Raw genomic sequence first — 9704 nt, 5'->3', positions numbered from 1 at the left:
GTCCTGAGCTTGCCCAAACCACCTGATTGATTCTGGAGCCCTCTTAGGGACTCTCAGGTAAGTCCTCATGAATCCCAAAAGTCACAGTCCCAGACCTAAGCTCCATGCCCACAGGCAGTCACCCACTCGAACATGGCAGAGCCAGGGTTCATCATTTCCAGGACCAGATGGACCAGCCGCAGGGCGGAGCGCGTGGAACGTTTGTGACCACAGTGCCCCATCACCTAAGCAGCAGGGAGTGCAAAGTGGGTTTGGTCTCAGCTGAATTTCTTTCAACGAATGAAAGGTCTATCATGTCTTACCTCTTCTCTCTCTCTCTCTCTCTCTCCCTATTTGTTTGTTTGTTTTAAGCAGGCTCTACGCCCAACGTGGGGCTTGAACTCACGACCCCAAGATCAAAGGCGTGCTCGACTCACTGAGCCAGCCAGGTGCCCCTGGATCTTACCGACTTTCAAGTTAGAGTTTCCCCATGTGGCGAGTAAGAGTGGAGCTTCATTGGGACGCCTGGGTGGCTCCGTCGGTTAAGCGTCTGACTTCACCTCAGGTCATGATCTCACAGTTTGTGGGTTCAAGCCCCGCGTCAGGCTCTGTGCTGATAGCTCGGAGCCTGGAGTCTGCTTCGGATTCTGTGTCTCCTCTCTCTCTGCCCCTCCCCTGTTTGTGCTCTGTCTCCCTCTGTCTCTCAAAAATAAATAAATACATGTAAATTAAAAAAAAAAAAGTGGGGCTTCAAAGGGAAAGTCAAGACACCAAAGGGTGATTTGCTCACAGCTTCTTTATTTCACAGATACCTATGGACCACCTACTTACCTGCCAATTTTTACTCCAGACACGGGGGATTCAGGAGGAAACAGAACAAAGGTCCTGTCCTCAGGAAGCTTATATCACTCTGGTGGGGCAGACCAACAACAAAGAAATACACCATGTCAAAATATGTCAGGTGGTGGTAAGTGCTAAGAAGATGAATAGGGTAAGTAGAGGATAGTGATTGACAGGTTGGGGAAGAGTGTTGTCGTGCAGGTGAGGCGACATCAAAGGCCCTGCAGGTGAGGCGACATCAAAGAAGAGACTTGATATAGACACGAGGCAAGAATGTTCCAGGCCGCTAGACAGTATCATCATAATCACACTCTACTGAACACACCGCTTTAACCTGCCTGCCGCTGGCCCCCACAGCCGGGCAGTGACTCTTAGAAAGAAAGCATGACATTTGCTCGTGGGGGGTCTTCGGTTCGGAACGTGGTCTGTACCATGTTGTTTGCATGTGTCTGTCTCCCCCTCTAGAAAGTCTTTTGTAATACTGAGCCGCCAGTCCAGGCATAGCACTTGGAACAGAGGAGAACGTTTGTGAACCGACCGCCTGGCACACAGAGATGCATGAACAGAGGCCAGGAGCTGGGTGTGGGGCACAGGCCGAGGGCAGAAGCACATCCTAGGAAGGAGGCAGGAGTGATCTCTAATTTCAGTCGCTGCAGTTGATTTGGTGGCTTTGTGTTGGTCTTCTACAGAAAAATAATTGCAAACATCTGTATCATGTCAGCTGCTGTCCTAAGCACTTTGCGTATATTAATGCATTTCATGCTCATAAAAGCTCCATGTGACAGGTAGTAATATCACACCCATTTTACAGGCCAAGGTTCTGAAGCAAGTGGTTTAGCTAAGGTCACACGGCTAATGCTTGGGAGAGCCAGGATGTAAACCCAAGAGCCCCTGTTCTTATCCTTACCCCCTAGACTGGTCCCCTCGATCTTTCACTGGGGTGTTTGTGCCCTGTGTTTCTTGGAAAAGCCAAAGCATTTTTGAGACTCAACTTCCAGGAAGGTCAATGTAAGGCAAAGATTTCAGAAAAAAATGAAAATTTAATTATAAGTCATTTAAGACATTTTTTATGCAGCCATATGTTATAGTGAATAACCCAAAAAGCCAGGTGAATTTTTAAGATAAAAAAGGAGGCGTCCAAGCCCTATTGGTGGGTTGCAGGGTTTCTATCCCCAGGTCCCCTCCCCTGACTCCCAGCCCAGGGTGGCTTCCCCTTATCCCAGCACAAGTGTGTGTGTGTGTGTGTGTGTGTGTGTGTGTGTGTGTGTAAAAGAGAGAGAGAGCGAGCGCGGGCGTCCCCAGTCACTGTGACGTCTGGATAGAAGTGAGTCATGAACATGTCAGGCTGGGCTACAGTATGAAGTGTCGCTTTCTGATTTTTCTTCTTCAGGCCTGCGCCAGGGGTGGGGCGGGAGGGCCAGGCAGGGAAGGGGCTGGGCCTTGACTCTCCACGGAAGCTTGCCCAAGGCTCCAGAGTTTCCGGTTTGTGCCTGTGGGACAGTGTCGCACAAGGCTCATCCTACTTAACACCACCAGGCAGTAATGCAGGAGGCAGGAGGGACCTCTCATCCTCTGTACCTTAAAATACCCCTGCCCAGGCCCAGCATCCAGTTTGCAGAGCACATCCTTGGGTGTTGCCTCCCGCAGAGTGAGAGGCGTGTTCTGTGACCTGTGTTTTCTGTATGTCCGTGTATGTCAAGCCCAGGAACCAGTGTCCTCACTGCCGTGTGCCCCAGAATGGGTCTCCCTGCGGAGGCAATGCCCATGGGTGTTTTAAAGGCAGAGCAAGATGAATGTAAGCTGACACTTCCCCCCTCTATTGACAAGGAACTGACAGGCCTCGCGGAGGACAGACCTGGTAATTAATGTGCCAGCATCTTCATTGACAAGGCAAAAAAGCAAATACACAAGCTGAGGGGAGTTAGTCATGCCGACGGGGGACGGGGATGGCGGTGGGGACAGGGAAAGGGCAGGGAGGTGTGGGGTGTGTCTGGGGGATGGGAAGGGCTCAGGCGGGGCGAGCTGGGAGGGAGCAGAGCGAGAGAACAGAATTGTCTGTGCATCTGGGAGGAAATGTATGTGTGAGAGAAAGAAAACGTGAGAGAATGTGTCTGAGAGCAAATGTAGGGGTGGGTGAGGAGAAATGTGCGTGTGACTGACAGAAGGAGGGAGGGAGGCGGGCGGGGTGCGGGCAGCGGGCCTCTCTCATCCCTCCTTCAGCCACAAGGGCTTCTGGAAAGCCCTGCAGTTTGGAGTGAGGGACGTGCAGGAGAGGTGAGATTTCATTACCTTTCCCTTTGTGTGATATTTTCGTGTTAGAAATGTAAGACGGGAACTATAAATAATCCAGTCACAGCTGCGGCATCCTGGAGATTTATGGTGCGTGCCAATGCCGGCCAGCTTCGGGCGGGGGGTGGCTTTGCTTTACAGAGCCGAGATAAAAGGCTGCCCCTCCTGCACTTGGCCCTCCCGGCCCTGGCCGCCCCCCCGGCCCCCCCACGCCGCCCCCCGCCTTCTGGCACAAGCCATCCCTCCTGAGCTGCAGACTCCAGGGGAGAGAGAGGCTCACAAGTGCCTAGAAACCCCTTGTCCTGGGCAGCCTGGAGCCAAGTACCAAGTGGGCAGCCAGGGGATGTCGGGAAGACCAGTGAGGCAGGGGCCAGTGTGGGCAAAGGTGCAGGCCTGCTGTGGGAGGCCCCCCTTTGCTCAGCTGCCACAGACAAGGGGGGACCAACAGGTGGCCCAGCCACAGCCAGGCTCAAGTCTGAGGTCCCTGGAGCATGGGCCAATGGCCCTCTATTCCTGGCCTCCTTTCTGGGCAGGGGTCTTTTTCTGTGCACCATCAGCAGTATGACCAAGCTGTACTTGGTGCAAGACCCTGGTGGGGGCGGATGGCCACCCCCACCCCCCTGCCCCGCCGCTTCCCAGGAGAGGGTGCACGCCCTGTTGGCCTGAGAAGGGGTCGTCCTCCAAGAACTTGGGAGCTGCTGGCCAGTCCAGTGACACCCCAGGGAAGAGATAGACAGTGTATTTGGGACAGTGAGAGGGCAGGAAGGGGGCAGCCTGGGCTCCCCACGTCACCTCCCAGGATCTCTCTCCAGCCTTGTTGTGAGGACAGGGGGAAGAGGTGCAGGAAGACATTTGGGAGCCAGCCACAGGTTTGTCCTCGGGACTCATGGGACTGGAGGAAGAGGAAGGTCAGGGGTCTCAGGGAGAGGAGCTGGTTCAAGGCCCCCCCTGTGACATGCCTGGGCTTCCCTGCAGTGTCTCACGAGTACACTTGGTGGCTGTGTCCCACGAGCCCTAGGCTTCCCGAGGGCAAGAGACATGGACACACGGCTCTCACGGCAGCCTGGTGGCTACATGCGCCCTGGCCCCGGGCTTGATGCATCAGTTCTGCAGAATGGTGGGACCCTGGTGCTGACATGTGCATGTACGGACCCCACAGAATGGAGCCCTGGAGGGAGTGTGTGGAGTGGGGGAGCAGAGCCACCTGGATCTCTGAACCCCACTCGGTCCCCTCCTGTTAGTCCTCGGGCTGTCCCTGGGGCTTAGGGTCTCTGTGCCAGCCTGCCCCCGGCCCCTTCTGCCTTCTCTGGAAACCCCGGTGCTGGTGCAGCCCAGGAACTGCAGGCACCAGCCTGTCACCTCGATGGTTCTCGCTTTGCTTCCCTTCTGATTCTCTGAGCAAATATTGAACATCCAGAGACACATCCGAATCCTCGGCGTGGGGGTGGGAGGTGGAGGCGGTCACACAACTGGCTACTTCTTGGGGCAGCTCAGTCAAGATCAACCTCAGCTCCAGGCCTCTGGCCGAGGGAGGCTGCTGAGGGGGTGGGGGCGTTAGTCCAGTGGACAGAGAGGGGCCCTTCCCTCAGAGGATTCCTTTAGGGCAACTGGTGCGTGACTGTGGACTTCCAAAGCAGCCACACATGGGTTGTGGCAGGGTCTTTTCCTGGGGTAGTGCGGTCTATTTTCTGCCAGCCTCCTAAAGCAAACCATGTCTGGGAGTGGGGCACACACGGTAGAATGAAATCCCCTGGGGTGTCCCAGAGGCAGCTCAGCCATAAGCACGAATGACCTCAAAGCAAGCTTGCCGAATTTCATGAATGGCAGAGCCGTGATATTCGGAAGGGGAACAGGGATCCTCTGAGGATGTGTCCCGCTTGATGCATTCCTGATGCACCTGTCAGGGGTCACCACTCTATGCATCAGCACGCTGTTCTGGGTGGTTGTGCCAGCCAGGGTGCTGACTGTAAGAGGCAGAAATGGACTCTGACATTCTCAAGCAGAGAAAAGATTTGCTGGAAGGATTGGGGGCTGCTCACAGCATCAGTGGGAAGGCTGGAGTCCCAGCTTGGAAGGTGAGCAGGATCCAAGAGATGCTAGGCAGTCAGCGTTGTTGCCAAGGTCACGCCACAGGGCAGCCTGCTTAGGATGCCTTTGCTGTTACCACCCCTCTGCCATCAATGGTGTGATGACAGGTAATTTTGTGTGTCAACTTGACTGGACCATGAGATGCCCAGATATTTGGTCAAACATTATTCTGGGTGTCTCTGGATAAGATTAACATTTGAATCCTTAGGCTGAGTAAAGCAGATTGCCCTCACCAATGCTAGTGGGCTTAAATAGAACAAAAACGTGGAAGAAGGGAGAATGTTCTCTCTGCCTATTGAGCAGGAAAGTCAGTCTTCTCCTGCCCTTGGACTGGGATTTACCCCATCGGTTCTCCTGGTCCTCCAGGTCTTTGGATTCAGACTCTTGTCCCATGAATACTCCTCAGGAAGGGAAATTCCTACCCCATCCCCCCAAATATGGAAGGAACACTCTGGATGGCCTTCTCAGTCTGCCCCTCCAGAGTTCCATCCTTCTATCTTTTCCCCCAACTCCGAAGTCCAAGAGGCTGACCTGTGTGGGCCTCATGGGCCGAAACCCCATGCCTCTGGCTTCCAGGGTCTCCCACTGGAGGAGACTAGGAAGGTGGGCGGAGAGAGGTCGGGGTATTTTTCCCCTTGTGTCTTTCCTTTGCAGCTCTCACTCTTTTCAGCTTCCAGCCATCTCCCTCCCTGTCACATCAAGGTCTGCAGAATTCCTTCTGGTTTCTTTTAGCACTGCCCGCCCTAGGCAAATAGTGCCTTTTGAAAGACTCCTCAATTGCCCTAGTTGAGGGTAATGCCTCTTACCTCCTGGCACCTCACATGGGACAGGAAGTCTGGAGATTGGGAGGCAACAGAGCCCCAGCAAATGCCCACAACGTGGTGGTCCAGATGCCGAGGGGAGGCAGGGTGCATGGTACAGTGGCAAGAGCATGGACTTTGGAGACAGACTTACTAGGGTCTGAATTCTCAGCCCGACTCTTAGTAGCTCTGTGAACTTGGTCAAGGTCTTAACCAGGCTGACCCTTCTTTGTTCTTCACCTGGGAAATAAAAGTTCATATGGATGTCATAGATTTATTGTGAGAATTGAATGAGACAAATTTTTAAGCACTCAGGACACCAGTGATGGCAAAAAGGGTCTACCTTAATGTGTCAGCTCCAACTGATCAGTTAGGGCTCCTGGGAGCCCTGGGTGAAGAATTCTGACATCTCATCCTGGCCTGGGCGTGATGGGTGCACTCATGATTGATTAGTGATGTCTGTCATGGTGCGGATTGGGAAGTGGCAGTAGGATGCACTTGCCTTTTCTGTAGTAAACACCCACTGAGTGATAGCTATCAAGTTTTATATTTCTTTGCTTCTTGGGAGGGGAAGTCGGATTCCTATCTGACCACCAGTGCTGCCCAGGTCCTGAGGCATCGAGCTACCTCCCTTGGCACATCTCAGATTCCTCAGTAGCGCCGATGCTCCGATTGGCCCTTTCCTTTGATCAGCAAACTGCTTCAGCCCTATCTGGGTTGTTTAAGGTCTTCTTTCTCTGGGAACGTTCTCTTGCTCTTTTCTTTCTTTTTTTTTTTTTAATTTTTTTAACGTTTATTTATTTTTGAGACAGAGAGAGACAGAGCATGAACGGGGGAGGGGCAGAGAGAGAGGGAGACACAGAATCGGAAGCAGGCTCCAGGCTCTGAGCCGTCAGCCCAGAGCCCGACGCGGGGCTCGAACTCACGGACTGCGAGATCGTGACCTGAGCCGAAGTCGGATGCTCAACCGACTGAGCCACCCAGGCGCCCCTCTCTTGCTCTTTTCAATCCCCAAATGCCCAGCCTGATTCTCCCCTCTGTGTCTACCACCCTCTCTCCATAGAAAATAATAGGGAATTATGTACATTTAACTTGAATTTCTCTGCCTCATGTCACTTCACTTTCCAAATCTCCCCCATTATCTCCTGCCCCAACCCAGGGGGCCTGGCATTATCCCAGCCACACACACCAGAGGAGGTTGAAGACAGAAGAGGTGAAGAGAATCATGGCCACAGGTGTCCTACTGTGTGAACTGGAGACTTAGTGATCATCAGGTGGCTCTTGGAGTAGCAAAAAAGGTAGAGGAAGCAAGGATTCTTTTTCAGAAGTGATCTCCTTTCTAGTTTCACTGGCGCATAGGAGCAATTTTTATTTATTCAAGAACCCTTTGTTCAGCATCTACTATGTGCCAGGGAGCAATGCATCAAACAGACATGTTCTTTGCCCTGATGGGGAAACAGACAAGCATAACACTGGGTGCTGGACAGTGCAGTAAATGCTAGACAGGAGCACAGGAAGGACCTCCAATTGCAAGGATGATTTGGGACAATCAGGGAAGACTTTCTGGAGGAGGTGGCTTCTAAGCTGAGTCTGGAAGGATAAGGAAGGTGTTTCAGGTGGTCTTGGGAGCAGCATCTGCAAAGATCCAAAGGTGTGTGTCCAAAGAGCTACTGGCTCCTGGTGCATCACTGTGGCTGGCTCTCAGAGCAGGAAGTGGAAAGTGCTGGACAGGAAGTGGTAGGAGGAGGGTGGTAGAGTCCTATGGGGCCTTGAAAAGGAGTCCAGATTTCCCCAAAGCAGCACCCATCCCACCCACCTCACTCCCAGCCTGTCCTCTGCCCGCTGAGGCTTGAGGTTTGTGAGGCCTCTCTCCCATCGCTCCCCCCATCCCTCCCCATCCTGGGAGGGCTTCTCAGGTCTCAGGGGGCAGCCTCTGTTCCCTCACCCCAATGCCTTGTGAGTCACTAGGAGTGTAGTGACAGCTGCTTAATGTGAGGAGTGGCTGGGCAGGTGGCCCACAGTGGCTGCATGAGGATGAACCAAAGTAGGGGTTAAGGGGAGTCCCCAACCTGGGGGATGAAGGTTTTAATGCAGTCTTGCTAATAACTGGCTGACCCAGCCATCAGCTACAATTTAGGGTAAAGCAGGCTTTCAAGCATTTTCTTTCTCCAATGACTAAGTCGGTTTGCAATTATCTCCTCCTCTTGTAAAACCCCTCACACCTTTTCCCCAGCCACTTCCCCTGCTCAGACCTGCTTCTCTTTGGAAAATGCGAAATGGTGCATATGTGAAGCTGTGTAGAAATGGGTGTAGCGTTGTGTGTGTCTGTGGATGAAAGCATCTCAGGGGCATCTGGGTGGATCCGTCGGTTGAGTGTCCGACTTCGGCTCAGGTCACGATCTCACAGTTCATGGGTTCAAGCCCCATGTCAGGCTATGTGCTGATAGCTTGGAACCTGGAGACTGCTTTGGATTCTGGGTCTCCCTCCCTCACTTCCCTTCCCCTGCTGGTGCTCTGTCTCTCTCTCAAAAATAAACATAAAAAAAAAAAGAAAGAAAAGAAAGTATCTCATACATGTGTAAGGAAGTGTGTAAATGGGAGTGTGTGTGTGTGTGTACTTGCCTGAAAATGTCTCTGCTGGTGCCATGCATGGCAGCACGTGTATGCCTCTGTGCATGTGGGGGAACGTGAATGCACGCATGTGCACTTGTGTCCAGGACAGGCTGTGGGGGTGTATGAGTGTGGGGGACCTGAGGTGTGTGTGGGTTTGCAGTGAGTGTGCATGGGATTCTATGCATGGGATTCTATGCAATGGGCCCCCATGATCCTCTGCAAGGGAGACGCTGTTAGGCTGGGATATTTATATTAACCCAAACCATAAAATGCCCAACTGGTCTCCCTGCTTCCCCTCTCGCTCTTTCCTTTGTAGGCTGTCCTCCACCTAGCAGCCAGTGCAAGCTTTTAAAAATGCGAATCAAGGGGCGCCTGGGTGGCGCAGTCGGTTAAGCGTCCGACTTCAGCCAGGTCACGATCTCGCGGTCCGTGGGTTCGTGCCCCGCGTCGGGCTCTGGGCTGATGGCTCGGAGCGTGGAGCCTGTTTCCGATTCTGTGTCTCCCTCTCTCTCTGCCCCTCCCCCGTTCATGCTCTGTCTCTCTCTGTCCCAAAAATAAATAAACGTTGAAAAAAAAATTAAAAAAAAAAAAAACGCGAATCATTTCTAGCCTGAAAACCTTCCGGTGGCCTCCTGCCGCATCTGGAATAAATCCAAACTTCCGACTATGGCCTGCCTCCATTCCAATCTTTGAAACTTCGTGGCCTCGTCTCCCAGTCCTCTGGCACCCTCTGCCTCGGCCACATAGGCCAGAGCCTTTGCACTTGACCTGCCTTCTCCTGGACCCCTTTGCAGTGATTTCAGCTCGACATGGTGACATTATCGGTGGCACCTTCCCTGACTTCTCCATTTAAATTGGTACCTCCAGGGGTTCCTGGCTGGCTCAGTGGGAAGAGAATGCGACTCTTGATCTCAGGATTGTGAGTTTGAGCTCCACATTGGATGTGGAGGTTACTTAAATTAATAAAGAAATAAGCTTAAAACAAACGGCATCTTCAGTCTCTCTCTGGCCCATCTCTCCGACTTCTTTTCTCCCAGCACTAACAGAGCCTGAGAGTCAGTTCTGCACAGAGGTAAATGGGAGCAGCCCCCTGCA

General features: G+C 52.9%; 1 long non-coding RNA gene across 1 annotated transcript; it reads left to right on the top strand.

The window, feature by feature from the left end:
- Positions 1–787: 787 nt before the first annotated feature.
- Positions 788–8971, top strand: LOC121032093 (uncharacterized). Its single transcript, XR_005791069.1, has 3 exons — positions 788–946; positions 7156–7294; positions 8926–8971. It is a non-coding gene; the product is annotated as an uncharacterized LOC121032093 (long non-coding RNA).
- The last annotated feature ends 733 nt before the right edge of the window (positions 8972–9704 follow it).

The sequence above is a fragment of the Herpailurus yagouaroundi genome, unplaced genomic scaffold (genome assembly GCF_014898765.1).
Source record: "Herpailurus yagouaroundi ecotype Mexico unplaced genomic scaffold, PumYag 141, whole genome shotgun sequence".
Taxonomy (NCBI): Eukaryota; Metazoa; Chordata; class Mammalia; order Carnivora; family Felidae; genus Herpailurus; species Herpailurus yagouaroundi.
This window is presented reverse-complemented; position numbering and strand designations above follow the sequence as displayed.